Source organism: Tursiops truncatus, chromosome X (assembly GCF_011762595.2).
Source record: "Tursiops truncatus isolate mTurTru1 chromosome X, mTurTru1.mat.Y, whole genome shotgun sequence".
NCBI classification, from domain to species: Eukaryota; Metazoa; Chordata; class Mammalia; order Artiodactyla; family Delphinidae; genus Tursiops; species Tursiops truncatus.
Genome location: NC_047055.1, coordinates 25,940,427 through 25,967,039, shown reverse-complemented (window position 1 = coordinate 25,967,039; position 26,613 = coordinate 25,940,427).

The following is a 26,613-nucleotide window of genomic DNA, read 5'->3' as shown; positions in this document are numbered from 1 at the left end:
GATCTTATACCAATATAAGACAGAGGGGAAGAAATTCTTTCCTACTCAAAACCTTCCACAGATACAAGGCAGAGTTTAGCTGACAAATGAGGTGGGGAAGCAATGCTGAGAAACACGGACCCCTAAAGTCCAGATGCATAGGTCAAGCTAAAGACTGAGGCTAGACCTGGAGAACCCAGAGAAACCCCTGTCCCTCTGAAAAGCCTAGAATTGACTAACAAGCAACAGAAGACTGCCTGTTTCCTTTCATGGGTGGAGGGAAAAGTGCTTGGAGAGAGATCGTTTCTTTGGAATAGAGGGTGGAGTACAAACACTGAGGAAAACCCTCCAGACGTCCAGTCCTCATTCTTAACACAAGGTAAAAGCAGTACACTGCTCTTTAATGCTTATGGTTTGCTGAAGGTAAAGATAGAAATAAGTAAACCAAACCAAGCTCCATTCCTGACTATACCGACCTAACATCCTATCAAGAAAATTTATTTTTCCAGTAAAGAAACAATGACCCTTGTTAGATTCAGATAATTTATTACTTACATACAACAACTGCAAGAGCAGCCAAAGGTGCCAGCTCCCTGTTTTCCTTGTTCCACAGGACAATAATGACATAAAAATTCAGATGGCTGCAACACAAATGGCAAGATATAGCCTGTGCCACAGTGAACCTAATTACTCTTATATCCTGTAGCTCTACCATGAAGAGGGCAAGACAGAAAGTTTAATACCTCATCAGAACCTGGGAGGCAATGAGAAACAGTCTCATGACAGCCTCCTAGGAAGAAAGGGAGGCAAGTGGGAAATGACCTAGTAGCAGTTACTCACAAGTTTCTTTTCCTATCATGTTTCAGAAGAATCACAGAGCATTTGGCACAGAAATAGAGCAGCTGCAGTTAAATCTTTGCTATGTGGCCTATGTGAGAAAGTGCAAGGTCATCAGGGCACTAGCACAGAGCTGTTCCCCTGTACACCCCACACAAACAGCTTAAGAGATGGAAAGACATGTCCATTTCTTGGAATAAATGATATTTATATCATTCTTTACTGTTCCTAAATACAATGTCCATAACTAGAAAAAAACCCAACCTTTCGTCAAGAAATAATTCAAACAGTAGAATGTGATTCAAAGATGACACAAAAGTTGCAACTATCAGACAAGTTATTTTTAAAAATCTATCATTCACAAATAAAATAGAAATTCAGAGATTCTCAGATAAACTAAAGCTGAGGAGTTTGTCATTAGTGGACCTGCTCTAAAAATGCTAAAAAGATATCTCCAGGCTTATATGAATGGACATTAGATATTAACACAAAGACATATGAAAAAGTACAATAGTAAAGGTAGCTGGACAGTTAAATATAAAGCTAGTAATACTGCATACTTGGTTGGTACTATTTTTTCCTGCAAGATTTCAAAATCAAATGCACAAAACAATTATAAAGCTATGCTACTAAGCATGCAAGGTATAAACATGTAAGTTGGGATAATAACAACATAAAGGGAGGTAAGGAGGTGTAAAAGAGTAGATGTATACTATTGTATCAGAGCTGGCATCAATTCAAACTTGATTGTTATAAAGCGAAGATGTTCCCTCCTCTTCTCACAATTGCTAGTTTTGATATCATATTTATGTGTGGATGATTTCCTCGCTTTACTGTCTGTTTGCTTTTACCAGTGACCTTTCCCATTCATAATTTTCTTGTTTCTAGTTGTGGCCTTTTCTTTTTCCCCTAGAGAAGTTCCCTTAGCATTTGTTGTAAAGCTGGTTTGGTGGCACTGAATTCTCTTACTTTTGCTTGTCTGTAAAGCTTTTGATTTCTCCCTCAAACCTGAATGAGAGCCTTGTTGGGTAGAGTATTCTGGGTTGTAGGTTTTTCCCTTTCGTCACTTTAAATATATCGTGCCACTCCCTTCTGGCCTGCAGAGTTTCTGCTGAAAAATCAGCTGATATTGTTATGGGGATTCCCTTGTATGTTATTTGTTGCTTTCTGCTTGTTGCTTTTAATATTTTCTCTTTAATTTTTGTCAATTTGATTAATATGTCTGTTGGAGTCTTCCCCCTTGGGTTTATCCTGTAATGGGACTCTCTGTGATTCCTGAACTTGACTGAGTGTTTTCTTTCCCATATTAGGGAAGTTCTCGGCTATTATCTCTTCAAATATCTTCTCAGACCCTTTCTCTCTCTCTTCTCCTTCTAGGACCCCTATGATGTGAATGTTGGTGCATTTAATGTTGTCCCAGAGGTCTGTTAGACTCTCCTCATTTATTTTCATTCTTATTCCTTTATTTGGTTCCACAGTAGTGATCTCCACCAATCTGTCTGCCAAATCACTTACTCATTCTTCTGCCTCATTTATTGTGCTATTGATTTCTTCCAGTGTATTTTTCATTTCAGTTATTGTATTGTTCATCTCTGTTTCTGTGTTCTTTAAGTCTTCTAGGTCTTTGTTAAATATTTCTTGTATCTTCTTGGTCTGTGCCTCCATTCTTTCTCCGAGATCTTGGATCATCGTTACTATCCCATTTACTATCGCATCAAAAAGAATAAAATACCTAGGAATAAAACTACCTAAGGAGACAAAAGACCTGTACTCTGAAAACTATAAGACACTGATGAAAGAAATGGAAGATAACACAGATGGAAAGACATTCTATGTTCTTGGATTGGAAGTATCAATATTGTCAAAATGAATATACTACCCAAGGCAATCGACAGATTCAATGCAATCCCTATCAAATTACCAATGGCATTTTTCATAGAACTAAAACAAAAAATTTTTAAATTTGTATGGAAACATAAAAGTCCCTGAATAGCAGAAGCAATCCTGAGAAACAAAAACAGAACTGGAGGAATCAGGCTCCCTGACTTCAGACTATACTACAAAGCTACAGTAGTCACAACAGTATATTACTGACACAAAAATAGAAATATAGATCAATGGAACAGGATAGAAAGCCCAGAAATAAACCCACACACCTTTGGTGAATTAATTTACAACAAAGGAAGAAAGAATATATAATGGAGAAAAGACGGTCTCTTCAATAAGTGGTGCTGGGAAAACTGGACAGCTACACACAAAAGAATGAAATTGGAACATTCTTTAACATCATACACAAAAGTAAACTCAAAATGGATTAAAGACCTAAATGTACGGCTGAATACTATAAAACTCTTAAAGGAAAACAAAGGCAGAACACTCTTTGACATAAATTGCAGCAATACCTTTTCTGATCCACCTCCTAGACTAATGAAAATAAAAACAAAAATAAAAAAGGGCCCTAATTAAACTGAAAAGTTTTTGCACAGCAAAGGAAGCCATAAACAAAATGAAAAGACAACCCACAGAATGGGAGAAAATATTTGCAAACAAAGCAACCAACAAGTGATTAATCTCCAAAGTATACAAATAGCTCATGCAGCTCAATATCAAAAAAACAAACAACCCAATCAAAAAATGGACAGAAGTTCTAAATAAACATTTCTCTAAAGAAGTTATACAGATTGCCGACAAACACATGAAAGGATCCTCAACATCACTAATCATTAGAGAAATACAAATCAAAACCACAATGAGGTATCACCTCACACCAGTCAGAATGGCCATCATCCAAAAATCTACTAACAATAAATGCTGCAGAGGGTGTGGAGAAAAGGGAACCCTCTTGCACTGTTGGTGGGAATGTAAATTGATATAGCCACTATGGAGAACAGTATGGATGTTCCTGAAAAAACTAAAAATAGAACTACCATACGACCCAGCAATCCCACTACTGGGCATATACCCTGAGAAAACCATAATTCAAAGGGTCATGTAGCACAATGTTCACTGCAGCTCTATTTACAATAGCCAGGATATGGAAGCAACCTAAGTGTCCATCGACAGATGAATAGATAAAGATGTGGCACATATATACAATGGAATATTACTCAGCCATAAAAAGAAACGAAGTTGAGTTATTTGTAGTGAGGCAGATGGACCTCGAGACTGTCATACAGAGTGAAGTAAGTCAGAAAGAGAAAAACAAATACCGTATTCCAACACATATATATGGAATCTAAAAAAAAGAAATTGGTTCTGAAGAACCTACGGGCAGGACAGGAATAAAGATGCAGACATAGAGAATGGACTTGAGGACATGGGGAAGGGGAAGGATAATCTGGGATGAAGTGAAAGAGTGGCATGGACATATGTACACTACCAAACGTAAAATAGATAGCTAGTGGGAAGCAGCTGCATAGCACAGGGAGATCAGCTCGGTGCTTTGTGTCCAACTAGAGGGGTGGGATAGGGAGGGTGGGAGGGAGACGGATGTGGGGATATATGTATATGTATATGTATATGTATATGTATATGTATAGCTGATTCACTTTGTTATACAGCAGAAACTAACACACCATTGTAAAGCAATTATACTCCAATAAAGATGTTAAAAAGAAGAGACAAAGAAAATAATAATACAAGGTAGAAAGGAAGAAGTAAAACTATATGCCCAGATGACGTGGTCTTTAATATAGAAAACCCCAAATAATCAACACTAGAGCTAACAAACTAAGTGTGCAAATTTGCAAGTTCCAAAATGAACACCCCCAAATCAGATTTGTTTCTATACACTATCAGTGAACAATCTTTTTTTTTTTTTTTTTTTTTTTTTTGCGGTATGCGGGCCTCTCACTGTTGTGGCCTCTCCCGTTGCGGAGCACAGGCTCCGGACGCGCAGGCCCAGAGGCCATGATGGCTCACGGGCCCAGCCACTCCTCGGCATGTGGGATCCTCCTGGACCAGGGCACGAACCCGTGTCCCCTGCATCAACAGGCGGACTCTCAACCACTGCGCCACCAGGGAAGCCCCAGTGAACAATCTTAAGATGTAATTAAGAAAGCAATTTCACTTACTATAGCATCTAAAAGAATAAAATACCTAGGAACAAATTTAACCAAAGAGGTGAAAGATATGTATGCTGAAACTACAAAACACAGCTAAAAGAAATTAAAGAAGACCTAATTAGATGGAAGACATCCTGTGCTCTCAGATTGGGAAACTTAACACTGTTAAGATTTCAATACTATCCCCAATTGATCTACAGATTGAACACTATCCCTATCAAAATTCTAACAGATCTTTTTCCAGAAAAGAAAAAGGTAATCCTAAAATTTATACAGAATTACAAGGGGTCCAAATAACCAGAACAATTTGCAAAAAGAAAAATACTGGAGGACTCAAACTTCCTGATTTCAAAATTTATTACAAAGCTGCAGTAATCAAAATGGTGTTGTGCTAGCATAAGGATACAAGCCATGGAGAGTCAATAAATAACCCCCTTATACCTATGGCCAGTTGAGTTTTGATAAGTGTGCCACGTCCATCCAATAGAGAAAGAATAGTCTGTTCAACACACGGTGCTAGGACAACTGGATTTCCACAAGCAAAAAAGTAAAGTTGGACCTTTACCTCACACAATATATAAAAATTAACTCAAGATGGGCCAAATTCATAAATATAAGACCTAAACCATAAAACTCTTAGAGGAAACATAGCAGTAGATCTTCATGACCTTGAATTCTTAACTATGACACTAAAAGCATGAGTAACAAAATAGATAAATTAGACTTCATAAAAATGTAAAACTTTTGTGCATCAAAGGACATTATTGAGAAAGTGAAAATACAACCTACAAAATGGAAGAAAATATTTGAAAATCCTACATTTGATGTTTGATATTGAGAATACATAAAGAACTCTTACAACTCAACAACAAAATGGCAAACAATCCAATTAAAAAATGGTCAAAGGACTTGAATAGACATTTCTCCAAAAAAGATACCCATACGGACAACAAGCACATGAAAAGCTGCACAACATCATTAGTCATTAAGTAAATGCAAATGAAAAACACAATGAGATACCACAACACACCTAATAGGATGGCTATAGTAAAAAGCAAACAGAAAATAACAAGTGCTGGTGAGGAAGTGGAGAAATTAGAACCCTTATGTACTACAATGTGTATATTAAAAAAACAAACAAACTATGAAGCAGTTTGTCGGTACATCAAAAAGTTAAACAGAATTATCATATGAGCCAGCATTTCCATTCCTAAGTATATACTCAAAAGAATTCAAACAGGGAATCAAAATGATATTTGTATGCTAATGTGCATTGCAGCATTATTCACAATAGCCAAAAGGTAGAAAGAATCCAAACGTGCAGATGAATGGATAAACAAAAATGTGGTATTTACATACAATGGAATATTAATCGGCCACAAAAAGGAATGAAGTTGTGATACAAGCTATAACATGGTTGAACCTTGAAAACATTATGCTAAATGCAATTAGACACAAAAGGAAAAATATTGTATGATTCCACTTTCATGAAATGTCTAGGATCAGCAAATTCATAGAGACAGAAAGTAGATTTGAGTTTACCAGGAGCTAGGGGGAAGGGGGCAGGGAACAGACAGTTACTGCTTAATGGGTACAGATTTTCTATTTGGGAGGATGAAAATATGGGGAAGATAGCAGGAAAACTGCCGAACACGTGGAAACTAAACTACACACTTCTAAGTAATCCAAGGGTCAAAAAGGAAGTCTCAAGGAAAGTAAAGAGAAACTACATTGAACTAAATGAATATAATGTACAACAAAGCAAATTTTGTGGGGAACAGCTGAAGCAAGGCTGAGAGGAAATTTTATAGCACTAAATTCATACATTAGGAAAAAAAGAAAACATCTCAAATAAATAGTATAGTAACATGATCCCACCCAAAGAACCTAGAAAAAGAGGATCAAAATAATATCAAAGCAATGAGAATGAAGGAAATAATAAAGATAAAAGTAGAATCAATGAAATTAAAAAGAAGAAAGCAATAGAGAAAGCCAACAAGGCAAAGAGCTGGTTCTTTGAAAAGACTAGTGAAATTGACAAACCTCTAGCAAGAATGACAAAGATAAAATAACCCATGGTCAAAATAGAAACACAAGAGATGCTAGAATGTATCTGAAATTAAATGGAAACAAAATCACAACATATCAAAATTTGTGGGACACAGCAGCAGCAGTGCTGAAAATGAAACTTACAGAATTAAATGCTTGTGTTAGTAAAAAAGAAAGACCTAAAATAAATAAGCTAATATTCTCCCTTAAGAAATTAGGAAAAGAACAATTCAACAGAAGGCATGTTGAATGAAGAAATTAATGAAGGTAAGGGCAGAGATCGATAAAATTTAAAATAGAATCAATGAAACTAAATGGTGATTATTCTAAAAGATAAAGGTATACCTCTAACCAAACTGATGTAGGCAAAAGAAAGAGTAAAGACAAATTACCAATATCAGAAAAGAAATAGCAGACATCACTACACATGCTCCAGGAATTAAAAGCATAATAAGTAAATATGAAGAAAAATTCTATGCCAATGAATTTAATAATTTAAATAAGATGGAAATAATCCTTGTAAGTCACAAATTACCAAAAGTCACTGAAGAATAAATTGATTACCTGAACATATTTAGTAAACAAATCAAATTTTTAGTTAAAATCTTTTGCACAGACAGAAGTCCAGGCCTAAATGATTTCATTGGCAAATTCTATTAGACATTTGAGGAAAAACTAACACCAGCATTAAAGTAATTATTTTACAAAATAGAGAAGGAGGAACATTTCCAAATCATTTTATGAGGCCAAAATTACTCTGGTATCAAATGTGACAAAAATATTACAAGAAAAGGTAGCTAGAGATCAACACCCCTTATGAACTTTGACACAAAAAAATCCTTAACAATATATTAGCAAATCAAATCCAGCAATATATATGAAGCATAATACTTTCTTATATATGACCAAGAGGTCATATCATTTACAGTCATACCTTGTTTTATTGCACTTCACTTTATTGCACTTCATGGATACTCCACTTTTTACAAATTGAAGGTTGTGTCAACACTGCCTTGAGCAAGTCTATCAGCATTTGCTCACTTCATGTCTCTGCTTCACATTTTGGAAATTCTCGCAATATTTCAAAGTGTTTCATTATTAGTATATTTGTTGTGGTGATCTGTGATCAGTGACCTTTGATATTAATACTATAATTGTTTGGGGGTACCACAAACTACGCCGATATAAGAGAGTAAACTTAATCAATAAATGTTGTGTGTACTCTGTCTGCTCTGACGACAGGCTGTTCCCCCATCTCTCTCTCTCTCTCCTTGGGCCTCCCTATCCCGAGACACAACAATATTGAAATTATGCCTATTAGTAATGTTATAATGGCCTCTAAGTGTTCAAGTGAAAGAAAGAGTTGCACAGTTCTCAGTTTAAATTAAAAGGTGGAAGTGATTAAGCTTAGTGAGAAAGCATGTCAAAAGGTGAGATAGGCCAAGAGCTAGGCCTCTTGCACCAGTTAGCCAAGTTGGGAGTGCAAAGGAAAATTCTTGATGGAAATTAAAAGTGCTATTACAATGAACACGTTAGTGATAAGAAAGCAAAACAGCCATATTGCTGATATGGTATAAGAGGTTTTAATGGTCTGGATAGAAAATCAAACCAGCTACAACATTCCCTTAAGCTCAATCCAGAGCAAGGCCCTAACTCTCTTCAATCCTATGAAAGCTGAGAAAGATGAGGAAGCTGTAGGAGAAAGTGTGAAGCCAGCAGAGGTTGGTTCATAAGGTTTAAGGAAAGAAGCCGTCTCCATAACATAAAAGGGCAAGGTGAAGCAGCAAGTGCTGATGTAGAAACTGCAGCAAGTCATCCAGACCAATGAGCTAAGTAATGAAGGTGGGTACACTAAACAACAGATTTTCAATGTAGGCAAAACAGTCTTTTATTGGAAGAAGATTCCAGCTAGGACTTTCATAGCTAGAGAGGATAAGTTGATGCCTGGCTTCAAAGCTTCAAAGGACAGGCTGACTCTCTTGTTAGGGGCTAATGCAGCTGGTGGTTTGAAGATGAAGCTAATGCTCATTCACCATTCTGAAAATCCTAGGGCCCTTAATTATGCTAAGTCGACTCTGCCTGTTCTCTATAAAAGGAACAACAAAGCCCTGATGATGACACATCTATTTACAATATGGTTTACTGAGCATTTTAAGCCCACCATTGAGACTTGCTGCTCAGAAACAAAGATTTCTTTCAGAATATCCCTGCTCATTGACAATGCACATGTCATCTAAGAGCTCTGATGGAGATGTACAGTAAGATTAGTGTTGTCTTCATGCCTGTTAACACAACATCCATTCTGCAGCCCATGGATCAAGGAGTCATCAAATCTTATTATTTAAGAAATACATTTTGTGAGGCTATAGTTGCCTTAGATAGTGATTCCTCTGATGGATCTGGGAAAAGTAAATTGAATACCTTCTGGAAGGGATTCACCATTCTAGATGCCATTAAGAACATTCATGATTCATGGAACAATTCAAAATATCAACATTCACAGGAGTTTGGAAGAAGTTGATTCCAACTCTCATGGATGAGTTTGAGGGCTTCAAGACTTCAGTGAAGGAACTCACTGCAGATGTAGTAAAAATAGCAAGAGCACTAGAACTAGAACTGGAGCCTAAAGATGTAACTGAATTGCTGCAATCTCATGATAAAACTTGAATGGATGAGGAGTTGCTTCTTATGAATGAGCAAAGAAAGTGGTTTCTTGAGATGGAATCCACTGCTAGTGAAGACTGTTGAAATGACAAAAAAGGATTTGGAATATTACATAAACTTAGTTGATAAAGCAGCAGCAAGATTTGAGAGGATTGACTCTAATTTTAAAAGAAGTTCTACTATGTGTAAAATGCAATTAAACAGCACCATGTGCTACAGATGAAATGTTCGTGAAAGGAAGAATCAGTTGATATGGCAAACTTCACTGTTGTTTTATTTTAAGAAATTGCTACAGACACCCCAACCTTCAGATACCACCACCCTGATCAGTCAGCAGCCATCAACACTGAGGCAAGACCCTCCACCAGCAAAAAGATTATGACTTGCTGAAGGCTCAGATGATGGTTAGCATTTTTAGCAATAAAATATTTTAAAACTAAGGTATGTATATTGTTTTTTAAGACATACTGCTATTGCACACTTAATAGAGTACAGTATAGTATAAACATAACTTTTATATGCACTGGCAAACCAAAAAAGTTGTGTGAGTTGCGTTATTGTGATATTAGCTTTATTGCAGTTGTCTGGAATCAAACCTGCAATATCGCAAAGGTAGGCCTGTATATAGAAATGACCAAGTAGGATGTATTACAGGAATACCAGGCTGTTTCAACATTGGAAAATCAACCAACATGATTCAGAATATCAACAAGCAAAAATAAAAAGTATATATGAGAATTTCAATAGAGGCAGAAAAAACATTTGATAAAATTGAACATCTATTCAAAAATTCTCAGTAAACTAGGAATGTATAGAAATTTCCTCAACGTGAAAAAAAGGTATGTATGAAATATCAACAGCCTACATTGAACTTCATGGAAAAAGACTGAATGTTTTCCGTTTCAGATCAGAAACAAGACAAGGATGTTCACTCTCATCACTTGTACTTGTCATGATACTGTAGGTCCTAGCCCGTGCAATCAGGTAGAAAAATAATAATATAAAAGGCATCCAGATTTGAAAAGAAGAAATTAAACTGCTTTTATTCTCAGATGACATGACTGTCTATTTAGAAAATTACAAACAGTCTTCCAACAAAAGCTATCATATCTGAGAGGAAAGATTTTGAAACTCATAGGATGCAAGGTCAATATACCAAAATCAATTGAAATTCTCTATACCAGCAATGAAAGTTGAAAATTAAAATGAAGAAAACAGCACCCATTTATAACGGTATCAAACTATGAAATACTTGTGAATAAATAAATACTCATAAATACTCTAACAAAATAAGTGCAGTGTTTGTATGCTAAAAGGTCCAAAACATTTCTGTGAGAAATTTAGAAAGCCCTATGCAAGTGGAGCTATATACTGAAGTCATAGATTAGAAAAAAAATATGTCAATTCTTCTCAAATGATATAGAATCAAAGTACTCCCAATCAAAATTCCAATAGGCTTTTTTCCATAAAAAGTTATGACACTAACTACAAAATTTACATGGAAAATCAAAGAACTTGTAATAGCCCAAACAACTTTTAAAAAGAACTAATTCAAGAACTCTTACAACTTAATTTCAAGACCTACAAGTCTATAGGTTTTTTTTGTTTGTTTGTTTGTTTGCGGTACACGGGCCTCTCACTGTTGTGGCCTCTCCCGTTGCAGAGCACAGGCTCCGGACGCGCAGGCTCAGAGGCCATGGTTCACGGGCCCAGCTGCTCCGCAGCATGTGGGATCTTCCCGGACAGGGGCATGAACCCGTGTCCCCTGCATCGGCAGGCGGACTCTCAACCACTGTGCCACCAGGGAAGCCCTACAGTTATTAAGTCCATGTGACATTGATATAATTATAGACATATAAATCTATAGAACAGAATAGAAAATCTAGAAATAGACCCATACATGTATATTTTCAATGGATTTTTTGACACATGTGCCAAGACAATTCACTGGAGAAAGGATAGTCTTTTTTAAAAATGGCACTTGAAAATTTATGCATAAATAAATAAATTAATAAATAATGTATAACCTTGATCACAATATCTTCAAAAATTAAATAAAAATAGGGACTTCCCTGGTGGTCCAGTGGTAAAGAATCTGCCTTCCAATGCAAGGGATGCAGTTCGACCCCTGGTTGGGAAACTAAGCTCCCACATGCCATGGGGCAGCTAAGCCCACGTACCACAACTACTGAGCTCGTGCACCTCAACAAGAGAGCCCACACACCACAACTACAGAGCCCACGTGCCCTGGAGCCCTGTGCGCCACAACTAGAAGAGAAAAACCTGCATGCCACAACTAGAGAGAAACCCGAGTAGGCTGCACGCCATAATGAAAAAGATCCCGCATGCCTCAACAAAGATCCTGTGTGCCACAACTAAGATCCAATGCGGCCAAAAATAAATAAAATAAAAATAAAAATATATTATAACCTAAATATAAAACATAAAACTATATATGTATAGCTGATTCACTTTGTTATACAGCAGAAACTAACACACCATTGTAAAGCAATTGTACTCCAATAAAGATGTCAAAAAAACCATAAAACTATAAATCTTCTAAAAGAAACCATACAAAAATATTTCTGATCTTGACTATATAAATATTTCATAGATAATGCACAAGAAATACAAACTATAAAAGTAAAAATTGATAAATTAGAATCAAAATTAAAAAGTGCTGCATTTCAAAAGACAACTTCATAAAAATTGAAAGGTAAGCCGCAGACAAGGAGAAAATATTTTCCAAATACATATCAGATAAAGGAGTTGTATCCAGAATATAAAAAGGACACCTACAACTCAATAATAATGAGGCAAATGATGGAATTTAAAATGAGCAAAATTTGAACAGATGATTCATGAAAGAAGAGATAAAGATGGTGTAAAAACATATGAAAAGATGGTCAATATCACAAACCACTAGAGAAAAGCAAATTAAAACTATTACACACTTACTAGATTATCTAATTTTTAAAAACTGTAAATAATCAAGTGCTGACAGGGATGAAGAACAAATTGAGCTCTCATACAATGCTGGTGAGGATGGAAATTATACAGACATTTTAGAAAATATTTTGGCACTTTCTTCTAAAACTAAACATATACTTATCATATGACCCTGCTGCTTCAATCCTAGTAATTTACCCTAAAAAATGAAAACATATGTCCAACACAACCACCTTTACACAAATGTTCATGGAAGCTTCATAATAGCCTCATAACAACCAAAACCTGGAAACAATCCAAATATTCATCAATGGGTAATTGGCTAAAGAAAAACTGTGATATAGTTACACAACGAGAACTATTTAGAAATAAAGAATGAACTACTAATACATGCAATGGCACAGAAGAACCTCAAAAGCATTATTCTAAGAAGCTAGACACAAAATTATATATATAACTAGGTATATATATTTCTATATAACTATAACTATATATAGTTTTATATATACACACATATAGTTTTATATATATATATACCTATATCTATACACACACACACACACAGTTCCATTCTGGAAAAGGTGAAATTTTCGAGTCAGAAATCAAATTAGTGTCTGCCAGGGACTGGGAGTGGAGCTCCAGATTTCACTTAAAATAAAAGCCAATGTCCTTACAGTGGCCTGAAAGGATTTACGCAATCTGACATCTCCATTACCTCTCTGACTTCATCTCCTACTCCATCACTTACTTTATCTCAGCCACACTGGCCTCCTCGCTATATTCCTCAAACACACTAAGTACACTGCCATTTTAGGGCTTTTGCATTGGCTATATCCTCTGCATAGAAGATTGTTTTCCAAGTTACCTGGCTTGTTTACTTCCTCAAATCTTCATTCAAATTTTACCTTCTCAAGGAGGGCTACCCTGACCACCCTGTTTAATGCTGACTCCTCCTTTCCACACACTCCAGGTACCTGTCATCTTCTAACATATTAAATAACTTACTAGCTTTGTTTACTCTTGTTTGTCTCCCTCTCTAGAATGAACATCATGAGGGTAGAGATCTTTGCCTGATTTGTCTACTGCTTTGTCCCAAGCACATAAAACAGTGGGAGTTTGCTGTATAGTAGGCTGAGATATTTATTAAATAAATGAATATTATAAATAATGAAAATGAGGAATTATATTAGTTATAAGAAAATGATTGCTTCCTCTTCCTTTTTATGGCCTGGAATTTTTATTGCATTTTGGTTTATCTTAAGTTAAGGAACTATGTAACCTATGGCAGTTGGTTATATATATATATTTATTCATATTTATAGTTATATGGAAACTCAAATGCCTTCTGAAAAAGAGTCTAGGTATAATACACAGTGAAAATGGTAAATAAACCACTTCGTCAAATTTGCTTCCTGATTCATTTCTTACAATAAGCCTTCCTTAACTATTTCCATCCCACCCTGATTATACTTTTGCTCATATCTCTTCATCACGCTATTTCTAGTTTACTCAACTGCTTAAGTTGTCTAGTTCACTGATTGCCAAACCTGGCTGGAAATCAGGGTCACTGAAGAAACTTTTAAAAAATACAGATGTCTGGACTCTACCTCAAGCACACTGAACAATGATCATTAGGCAGAGAAACCTGAAGTCTGTATTTTAAAGTATTTATCTGGGTGATTTGGATAATCACCCAGACTTAGGACAAACTTTTCTAAATGATTCCTGAACACGGGTCATAACTCCACAGCCAGATTCTAAGTTCCTAAAATGCTGTAATGAGGTTTCCTGTGTCCACCACTAGATGGAACAGATAATAGGATCCTTAATATGTGGGTGCTTGATGATCGAACTAGTTAATCTTGTCCACGATGTTTCATCTCATGGCAAGAGTAAATCTTCCCGTTTTTATTGACATAAACAAAAATTTCATAGTCCCTCATGGCTTGCCCACTGGGTTCTGAGGTTGAAACTACATCCTCTAAACTGTCTTGGTCAAACTTCTTTTTAAACAGTGATTACCATGAGGTTTTTGTTTATTATGCTAATCAAACTCACAGATGATCCAAAGATAGAATCTTATCATACACTGAATGACATATGAGATCCAAAGTTCCCCAGACATGTTAAAATGTTCAGCCACAACCCAAATAGTGCTATTTGACAGAGACTGATGTAGTTATTACATTATACTCCAATCTACTTTTAGGAGTCTCTCCTGAAAATAATCAGAATTAGGAAAAATTAAAAATTTTAATTAATTAATTTGTGCTGACTGGGTGACAGCCTTTATTGTGGGACAGTGAGGGGCTTGAGGGCCTTTATTGTGAATGGGAATGACAGCACTTCAGAAAGGCCTAAAGCAAATTCTTTGACAGGTTATATAGTCACATACAAAAGCATTCCTGCTGCTGTCACACATCATCATTTTTTAATTAAAAAATTTTTTTTCATCTTTATTGGAGTATAATTGCTTTACAATGTTGTGTGATTTTTCCTTTGTGCTTTCTTATATAAGTTTTTTCCCATCAGGTAAAAACTTCCTTATATTTTATTATAGATGTTACTATACATAGCTCTTTAATTCTTATGGAATTTATTTTGTTCTGTGAGATGAAGGTATAACAGCACTTTTTTCAAATAGATAATATTGATACATTGCCCCAGCATATTATCTAAGTGTCTCAGTGTCAGCATTATTTAACATTTAAAATAGAAAAATTGAAAATATAAAATCTATCAAGAGGGAAATTACTAAATGCTACTCGATGGCAAATACAAATTATTGCCAGTAAAGGACATATGATTACCACTTTTGAAGTATTTTAAGGGCACGGAAACATTCTTTAACATAATGTTAAGTAAAAAAAGCAGAACATAGAAATATTCATACATGTCTTAGTCCTTTCAGGCTTCTATGACAAAATACACAGACTGAGTAGCTTATAAACAACATACATTTATTGCTCACAGTTCTAGAGGTTGGAAGTCCAAAATCAGGGTGCCAGCATGGTCAGATAAGGGCCTGCTTCCAGGCTTCAGACTTCTCATTGTATCCTCACATGGGGAAAAGGGTGAGGGGTCTCTCTGGAGTGTCTTACATAAGAACATTAATCCCATTTATGAGGTCTCTACTCTTATGAACTAAGGACCTCCCAAAGGCCCCATCTCCTAATACCATCACACATTGGGCATTAGGATGTCAACATGTAAATTTTGCGGGGGACACAAAAATTCAGACCATAGCAATATAGTAAAACTTCCATTATCTAAATATGAAAAGTGGAAGGCAATACACCAAAATATCAACAACTATTTTTTATATATATATATATGTATATAACATATTATATACCCACGCACCTATGGTCAATTAACCTATGATAAAGGAGGCAAGCATATGTAATGGAGAAAAAACAGTCTCTTCAATAAATGGTGCTGGAAAAACTGGATAGCCACATGTAAAAGAATGAAATTAGAACATTCTCTAACACCATACACAAAAATAAACTCAAAATGGATCAAAGACCTAAATGTAAGGCTGGATACTATAAAACTCTTAAAGGAAAACAAAGGCAGAACACCCTTTGACATAAATTGCAGCAATTTCTTTTTGGATCCACCTCCTAGAGTAATGAAAATAAAAACAAAAATAAACAAATGGGACCTAATTAAACTAAAAAGCTTTTGCACAGCAAATGAAACCATAAACAAAATGAAAAGACAACCCACCGAATAGGAGAAAATATTTACAAACGAAGTGACCAACAAGGGATTAATCACCAAAATATACAAACAGCTCATGCAGCTCAATATCAAAAAAACAACCCAATCAAAAATTGGGCAGAAGATCTAAATAGACATTTCTCCAAAGAAGACATACAGATGGCCAAAAAACAAATGAAAAGATGCTCAATGTCGCTAATTATTAGAGAAATGCAAATCAAAACTGCAATAAGGTATCACCTCACACCAGTCAGAATGGCTATCATCAAAAAGTCTATAAACAATAAACGCTGGAGAGGGTGTGGAGAAAAGGGAACCCTCCTACACTGTTGGTGGGAATGTAAATTGGTACAACCACTATGGAGAACAGTATGGAGATTCCTTAAAAAACTAAAAATAGAACTACCATATGATCCAGAAATCCCACTCCTGGGCATATATCCGGAGAAAACCATAATTCGAAAAGATACATGCACCCTAATGTTCATTGCAGAACTATTTGCAATAGCTAAGACATGGAAGCAACCTAAATGTCCATCGACAGAGGAATGGATGAAGAAGATGTACTACATGTATCCAAAAGGATACATGCACCCCAATGTTCACTGCAGCACTGTTTACAATAGCCAAGACATGGAAGCAACCTAAATGTCCATCAACAGATGAGTGGCTTAAGAAAATGTGGTATATTTTTACAGTGGAATATTAGCCATAAAAAAAGAATGAAATAGTGCCATTTGCAGCAACATGGATGGACTGAGAGATTATCCTACTAAGTGAAGTAAGTCAGACAAAGACAAATATCATATGATATCATTTATATGTGGAATCTAGAAAAATGATACAAAAGAACTTATTTACAAAACAGAAAAAGGCTCACAGACTTAGATATCAAATTTAGGTTACAAAGGGGAAAGGTGGTGGGGAGGGATAAATTAGGAGTTTGGGATGAACATGTACACACTACTGTATATAAAATAGATAATCAACAAGGACCCACAGGGATAGCACTTCCAACCTTCTAGAGGTTGGAAGTCCAAAATCAGGGTGCCAGCATGGTCAGATGAGGGCCTGCTTCCAGGCTTCAGACTTCTCATTGTATCCTCACATGGGGAAAAGGGTGAGGGGTCTCTCTGGAGTGTCTTACACAAGAACATTAATCCCATTTATGAGGTCTCTACTCTTATGAACTAAGGACCTCCCAAAGGCCCAGGTATAGCACAGGGAACTCTACTCATTATTCTGTAATAACCTATATGGGAAAAGAATCTGAAAAAGAATGGATATATGTATAGGTATAATTGAATCACTTTGCTATACACCTGAAATTAACACAACATTGTAAATCAACTATACTCCAATAAAAATTAAGTTAAATATATATATATGTATATTTGGATTACATGTTTTCCTTTGTATATGTTCTACATTTTACAAGCTACATTGAGTAGCATGCATTGCTTACACAGTTTTTAGATATCTAGGAAAAGCAACTTTCTAATAACAGCCCAAAGCAAATCAAACTGGATAGGGACTCATGAGAAAAAGATAAGTTTTAATTGACATAAGATTGATATAAAAGAATTACCAATGTGAACTATTATCCAGGCACCTACATTAACAGAAACTTAGTATCCTATTCATGCTAGCAAAAGTCTGACACTTTTCTGTAATAGCTGGGCAACAAAGATTACACTGCATTTGATTCTGGATACTGTATTTTAAAGAGTACTGACAAACTAGAAAGCACTCAGAAAACGTTTACCAGAGTAGCTAGGATTTTATCTTTTTTTTTTTTTTTTTGGTACGTAAAATGGTTAAAAGATCCAAGGATGCCAATCAGGACAAAACTAAGAGGGAAATTCATTTTCAAATATATGAAGACTGTCTTAGACAAGAGGCAGTTTCTGTCACCCGAAAACAAAAACAAAAACAAGACAGAACTGAAACTAAAGTTAGAGAAACAAATTTCACTACAAAGTTCTCTAAGTTAGAGAAACAAATTTGTCTCAACTTGAGACAGAAACTATATAGTCACCTATCAGGATCACTATAGAAAGGTTTTTGCTCTAAGTGGCAAGGTAGATTGGCTAATCCAAGTTTTTTATTTCAACCTTGAGATTCTCCTACTCTAAGATTATCTGATTACCTTCACTCAGGAAAACATACTTTTCTATACCATTTATTATCATCCAAAACGTGACAAATTCAAATTGGACTTATTTATATAACATTTAAATCTGCTTTTAGGCTAATTATTTTGTAATGTTCATATGATGAAAAATATGTACACTGATACTATGAAAGAGTTTCCAAAACAGCAAAAAATTAGATTAAAAATGTTTTTAAATTTTATAATGAAAAGCTCTGGAGAGTCATTCAGATAATGGTATTTCAATTAGTATAAGAGATATTTATTATGATACTGTTCATATGATATTAATAGTGCTCTACATATGATGGAAAATATGAATTATAGACAAAATTCAAAGTACAGTAGCATCACCATGGTATCAAAGGCCATCATTGCTCTCATAATTCATAGAGAGAAAATATCATTATGATTTAAGAATTAAATGTCATTCAAACTTTTTTATTATGATAAAATATGTGTAATTATACTTTTTGAAAGGCATTCAGTCTAATGGCATTAGAGAATATAAAGCAAAACAAGGGTTCTAGCAGTGAGAATTTGAGTTATTTCTCAATTTGGCATAAAACTTCTGTGCTCAGATCAGAACTATGTCTGTTTTGTCAGTGTGTAGCCCAGATGACATGCTCATCTTGATCCATTTCACTTGAACTACCTAAGAGCATTACTGAATACCAATGGATACCTGGGCAATCACAGGATGGCTGGATGTAGCCAAGTCCAGCATTGTGAAAACAGGAGCTCTGACATCCTGACTAGGCTAAACTGGACACATTAATCCATTCATTAATCATTAACTAAGTTCCTAATATTTGCCATCTAGACCTTAAAGATGGTGCAAAGATGTTATCCCTGCACTTAAGTACTCTGTAGCTTCACCAACACTGTAAGGATGTAGAGAAAAAGGAACGTTTGTACACTGTTGCTGGGAATGCAACTTGTTATGGAAAATAGCATGGAGAGTCCTCAAGAAATTAAAAATAGAATTACCACACTATACAGCAGTACCACTCCTGGGTATTTATCCAAAGAAAATGAAGACACTAATCCAAAAAGATATATGCACCCCAATGTTCACTGGAGCATTATTTACAATAACCAAGATATGGAGACAACCTAAGTGTCCAATGACAGATGAATATATAAAGAAGTTGGAAAAAAAAGAAAGATGTGATATGTATGTATGTATATATGTGTGTGTGTGTATATATGCATATGTGTGTATATATATATATATATAAAATGGAATATTATTCAGCCATAAAAAGAATGAAATCTTGCAATTTGCAACACATGGATGGACCTGGAAGGTATTATCCTAAGTGAAATAAGTCAGAGAAAGATAAATACTGTATGATATCATTTATATGTGGAATCTAAAAACTAATACCAATGAATGTATATAGCAAAACAGACATAGACTCACAGGCATAAAAAACAAACTAGTGGTCACCAGAGGGTAGAGGAAAGCAGGGAGGGACAAAATAGGGGTATGGGATTAAGATATACAAACTACTATACATAAAACAGATAAAGAACAAGGATATATTGTACAGCACAGGGAATTATAGCCATTATTTTGTAATAACTTTTAATGGAACTGACTACATAGAATCTAAAAAACAAAATAAATGAACACATATAACAAAACAGAAAAGGACTCACAGATGTGGAAAACAGGCTAGTGGTTGCCAGAAGGGAGGAGGGCGGGGGAATACACAAAATAAGTGAAGGAGATTAAGAGGTACAAACTACCAGTTGTAAATAAATAAGTCACAGAGATGTAATGTACAGCACAGGGAACACAGTCAATAATATTGTAACAACTTCGTATGGTGCATAATCTATAAAAATATCAAATCAGGGGCTTCCCTGGTGGCGCAGTGGTTGAGAGTCCGCCTGCCGATGCAGGGGACAGGGGTTCGTGCCCCGGTCCGGGAAGATCCCACATGCCGTGGAGCGGCTGGGCCCGTGAGCCATGGCCACTGAGCCTGCGCGTCCGGAGCCTGTGCTCAGCAACAGGAGAGGCCACAACAGTGAGAGGCCCGCGTACCGCAAAAAATAAATTAAAAAAAAAAGAAAAAAGAAAAATATCAAATCACTCTACTATACACCTGAAGCTAAGATAATACCGTAAGACAGTGGGGAAGGAGAAGGTGGGATGAATTGGGAGATTAGAATTGACATATATACACTACCATGCGTAAAATAGCTAATAGGAACCTGCTTATAGAACAGGGAACTCAGCTCAGTGCTCTGTGATGACCTAGATGGGTGGGATGAGCGGGGGTGGGAAGGAGGTCCAAGAGGGAGGGGATATATGTATACATATAGCTGATTCACTTTGTTGTACAGCAGAAACTAACAACACTGTAAAGCAATTATACTCCAATAAAAAAAAATAATATTTCTAGTCAACTATACTTCAATTTAAAAAAAGATTCATGTACAAATAAATAATACAGGGTACAAGGTGATGAAAACCATAAAAGAGGGGAAATTAAGGTGTTCTGGGAGATCAGAGGAGGGAAATATTGCTTTTGGAAAGAAAGAATATAAAGGAAATGGTGTTTGAGTTAAGCCTAAAAAAAGATATTTAGGATTCAGATAAGGAGAGACAGGAGAACAGGAGAGGAAGATATTCTAGGAGAGGGAGAATAGCACACACATGCGCGCGCACACACACACACTCACACAGGACTGTTAAGAAGTCAAAAGCATATTTAGTAACCATGAGTAGTGTTGCATAGCTGAAGTGAATTGCTGAAAGGAGTGTACTAAGAGATACAACTGGAAAGATAAGTTGAGAGCTGACTCTAAGGGAGGAGGGGCTTAGAGTGTATTGCTAAACAAATTGAAAATTGTTTGGTACTGAGAAGCTTTTAAGGGATTGGACAACTAGTGACAATAGGATGCCTCACCTCTCAGAAACGGTTTCACTGTATGCCTGACAGGAGGGGTAGATGGGCAAATGTTCTTTCATAGGCTTCCAAGCACTTCTGATTGGCTGCAGGTCCTATCCAAGTGCAGCCTTGAATATTGAGGGAGTTCAGGGACTAACTAGAGTGTACCTAAGCTCTGTGTGGAGAAGAAATCTAGTTTGCTTCCTTCTCTCAAGACCCCAGCACTTTTACTTGACATTGCCATGTACAATGATTATTGAGTGGAACGGTATGTGTGAACTCAGGGAAAGGAAACGAACATCAGTATCAGATTAAATATGATGGGTAGAAAGGAAATCTTCAAACAAAATGATTTATAATACTGTATGGTTTTGAATAATGTGCTTTGTTGTATCCATGATTGTTTCCCTTAATGAATATAGGTAGCTGGCAGCTTCCTATATTTCAATTCAGGATTGAAAATAAGGCTGAGATCTAACTTTACCTCAGTTATCAAACACGTAGTCAGTTTCTGCTTGAACCAAGTTCCACATTTGACATCTGTTGATAAGACTCCTCACCAGAGATGTTGGAATTGAAGTGATAATATATATATAAAGGCTATGACACATTAACCTGAGATAACATAGGCAATAAATAATGGTAATATAATTACAAGGCAAGAAGCAGGTTGATTACCTTTAACAAATACATATTGAACACTTAGCTTCCTACCTAGCATAGATTGTAAGGTACAGCAATCGATGGGATGTTGATAAAGTGACCATATAATTTATGGTTGAAACCAGAACACTTTTGAGGGAAAAAGGGGTCACTGTTAAGTTATAATGGAATAACAAGTGGTAAACAAGAGCTGTCCTGAGAAAACTGAGATGTATGGTCATTCTAGATTTTTAAGATATGGTTTGTAGCTTGACGGAATTGGCACACCAAAAACTCTTAGTGTACAAAGTGGCATAAGACCAAACCCAAAACGATGTGAGTTGGGAAAAAATGAGAGTTTTGAGAAGGAACTATAATAATTAGAAAGTAAGATTTGAAATTTGAATAGATGAGAAACTTTTGAGTAGGCCTAGACATCAAAGTCTGTAATTAAAAGTGGAAAGGTAGAAGTGAAGTGGATGTAAGAGGGAGCCTGAGGAAGTATGCCTGACCTAAGTCTATGCTTATTTTAGTGGAATGGATATCTGAATAGATTTTTTTTAAAGGATGACTCCATTGCCTCCCTTACTGCTCCTATAAGAAGTGATTTCCCTCTTTAGAAAACCAACTCCGATTATGGATTTCATGCATGTCAAGCTTAACAGGCAGGGATATGATTATATCAGAAAGTAGTATGCAGCGTGTGCACTTTAAAATTACTAGGAGAATAATAGTTTGCAATCTTTTTTGTAAATCAGTAAGCTTTTCCACCTCTATCATTCCCTCCCAGCACGGCAGGAAAAGTGCAAACCTCATCCCTTTGGAAAGAAGATGACTGATGAAATATTAATAAAGATTACTAACAAAGTAAGCACTATGACTAAGGTTGTGAGAGCCAAGGGATCTAAATGGTGAACAAATTTATTCAGCAAAAGGGCAAGTTACTCAGATGTTTTAAAGCAGATGACACCACCTCTATAAACTGCAGGGGGCCTTTGGGAATGAGGCAGAATGGGGGTGTAGGAGGAGGGGACATTTGAAAGAAGGGAGTTATTTATTTGCATTAAATAGTAGGAAAAAAGAAAGGGGAATTTCAGTAAAAAGCTCACAGCACATACATACAGTACCATGGAGGCTTTTACTTCCTCTCCAAATTGTTACATTTCCCTCGTCTTGCCTTTTTGACCATCACAGGAATTGATTTAAGCCATACATTTTCCTCAGCGCAAGGCTGCAGTGCTGAGGCTTTTAGATCATATGCATACATGAGTGGCTAAAGTGGATTTTTTTATTTAAAAAAATCAAATAGTGAGACTTGGATATTTCCAGTAATAGGTGAAACAATGTAACTCAGAGACAACTTTACCCATTTTCGTGGATTTTTGTTTTAGATTCTGTTAGCTTGGGCTACTATAACAAAATACAATTACCGGGTAGCTTAAATGACAGACATTTATTTTCCCACAATTCTAGAGGCTGGAAGTCTGAGATCAGGGTACTAGCACAGTCTAGTTCTGGTGAGAGCCCTCTTCCTGACTTGCAGACAGCCATCTCCTCACTGTGTGCTCACATGGTCTTTCCTTGGTACATGCACGTGGATAGAGGGAGCTCTGATGTCTTTCTCTTCTTATAAGGACACCTATTCCATTATGGGGTACCACCCTCATGACCTCATCTAAACGTAATCACCTCCCAAAGGCCCCACCCCAAATATAATCACATTGGTGGCTATGGCTTCACCATATGGATTTGGGGGGTACACAAACAGTCCATAACAGAGACTTAGCTGGTGACACTCCTGGTGAAAGGCCAGAAGGAATCATTGTCTCTTACATGTAGAATCAACACATGTCCCATCTTTCCCAAACTTCTCTGAACTCAAGGGTTATTTATCCTGCCTAGGCAGAGAGAGACTGAGATTGGAAGAGAAAGAGAAAGAGGGAGGGAAGAGTACGAGAGAGCAAGAGAGCGAGCGAGTGAGTTAGCTCTAAGCAGGGTAGCAATCATGTTCAACAAGCTGAGGGACTTGTATTTGACAGGGATGTCCAAAGCAGCCACTGCATGTCCTGTCTGGTAACCCCTCAAGCTCTGCAACAAAGGCTTAGATGTGAGGGACGGCTACATATGCATCTGTGGTGTCTTAGTTCACTTTGGGCTGCTACAGCAAAGATACCAGACGGGGGGCTTATAAACAACATAAACTTATTTCTCACGGTTCTATAGGCTGGGAAGTCCAAGATCATGGCACTGGCAGATTTGCTGTGTGGTGAGAGCTTGCTTCCCGGTTCACAGGCGGCAACTTCTTACTGTGTTCTCACATGGCAGAAGGGGTGAGGGAGCTCTCTGGGGTCTCTTTTATAAGGCACTAATCCCATTCTCATGGTTTAATCACCTTCCAAAGGTCCCATCTCCTAATATCATCACACTGGGGATTAGGTTTCAACATATGAATTTTGGTGGGGAATAATCATTCAGTCACGTGGTATTCAAGCTGTGCTGTTGGTACCTTCCTTCTTTACCTCTAGGAAGTCCTCTCATTTTCATTATTCCAACTCCACCATATAATAAATAGGCCATGAGCCAAAGGAGAGATTCTTCGAATGAGTAAATTTCAACATTATTAGGGAGATAAAATTGGAGAACAAACAGGAATCAGGAGCTATACCTATTTTTATAAGTGAGGAATTCGAAGCCTAGTGAGGCCTTCAGTGACTTATTCAAGGTCAAGAAATGAGCTACCAAGGAAACACAAAGAATAATCCAGGTCTCCTGAATCCTAACAGATTTCCTTTCTTCAAAAGCATACGGCTGACCTGAAAGCTTAAAAGACTCCTAGGGCCTCCTTTGATAGGTATTCTCCTATAGGCTAGAAAGGTTACTAAGGTCATTTTATTAAGGAAAAGAAGTTAAAGAAAGATAAGACTGCTGCTATTTCTCAAAGATCTGTAGTTCAGTTATATCTGTCACAGTGAATAACTCATAGAACAAGGGACACAGGTGAGAGTCCAGAGGGTAGATTGAGGCCATCCTGAATTCAAATTTTTCAAAGGAAAAAGAGAAGTTTCATTACTATTTTAAAGGATGTTAGAGGACTGTTGTGGTACTGTTGCATAGTACCAGTAGATTAAGAAAGCCAAAATCATAGGCATTCTTCATGACTCTTGAGAGTTTAGTAGGGAGGGAGACCCAGGGAAGCAAGGTAAAAGTTTGCATTACAAAAAAACCAACTGAGCTTCATTGTAAAATAATTAATTGCTATTAGTAAACACATTAAATAGATATGTTGAAAATTCTATTGCTTTTACATAAAACCATGAGCCTTCCAGAGAACCTTTCATTCAATTAAACTATTGACTTGGGTTGGGACCCTGCTAGGTTAGGCAGTTCATATACACTGGCAAAATCCAAGTACTGTTTTTCTTTTATTGACAAACACTAAAAACTAATGAGCAAAGGGGAACACAAGTTCCTATAAACAGGAAGAATGTCAACATCAGAGGTGTAAACATGCCCCTAATTAATTAATTTAATAATTATTTCCCTCTGGTTAAGGATATTAAGTCAAATCTGGTGTTTATAAAATCATAAGATAGAGGTATACAAAATATAAAACCTAGTCTTAACACACACAAGAATATTAGACTTCCAGCAACTTCAACCTGGAAACTAGAAATAGACAAACAAAAAATTAAACCTGAGGTAGTTCACATAAATCCCAGGAATTAAATAAAGCCCAAGTATTTTGTCCCATAGAAGAACTATTTCATCCTTTGCTCAGATTCATATATCTATGTATCTTTGTATACAAGAAAATAAACGTATCTCATTCTCCAATCTATAGAAGATTAGAAGCATCAAATCAGAAGCTACAAGCAAGTAAAGAAAGTTGTCATTTCAGGCTGACATACCACAATGAAAAATGACATACGTTCTTTTTTTTTTACTTTTCAATTTTTTGACTATTAAACAAGGCTATATGTTTTTAATTAATTAATTTATTTATTGGCTGCCTTGGGTCTTTGTTGCTGCACCTGGGCTTTCTCTAGTTGTGGCGAGTGGGAGCTACTCTTCGCTGCGGTGCGCGAGCTTCTCACTGCAGTGGCTTCTCTTGTTGCGGAGCATGGGCTCTAGGTGTGCAGGCTTCAGTAGTTGTGGCTCACAGGCTCAGTAGTTGTGGCTCGCAGGTTCTAGAGTACAGGCTCAGTATTTGTGGTGCACAAGCTTAGCTGCTCTGTGGCATGTGGGATCTTCCTGGATCAGGGATCAAACCCATGTCCCCTGCATTGGCAAGTGGATTCTTAACCACTGGACCACCAAGGAAGTCCTGACATACATTCTTATAATAAGCGAACAGATAAAACTCCTAAGACTATACTCAAGCAATTTAAAACACTGAAATTTGGGGCTCTTTGGAGTATGGCTGACATACATAAATAAATACCAAGGACATGATAATGTGTTACATGGCCTGATGTTTTTCTTGTTTTTTTTTTTTTTTTTTTTTTTTTGCGGTACACGGGCCTCTCACTGTTGTGGCCTCTCCCGTTGCGGAGCACAGGCTCCGGACGCGCAGGCTCAGTGGCCATGGCTCACGGGCCCAGCCGCTCCGCGGCATGTGGGATCTTCCCGGACCGGGGCACGAACCCGA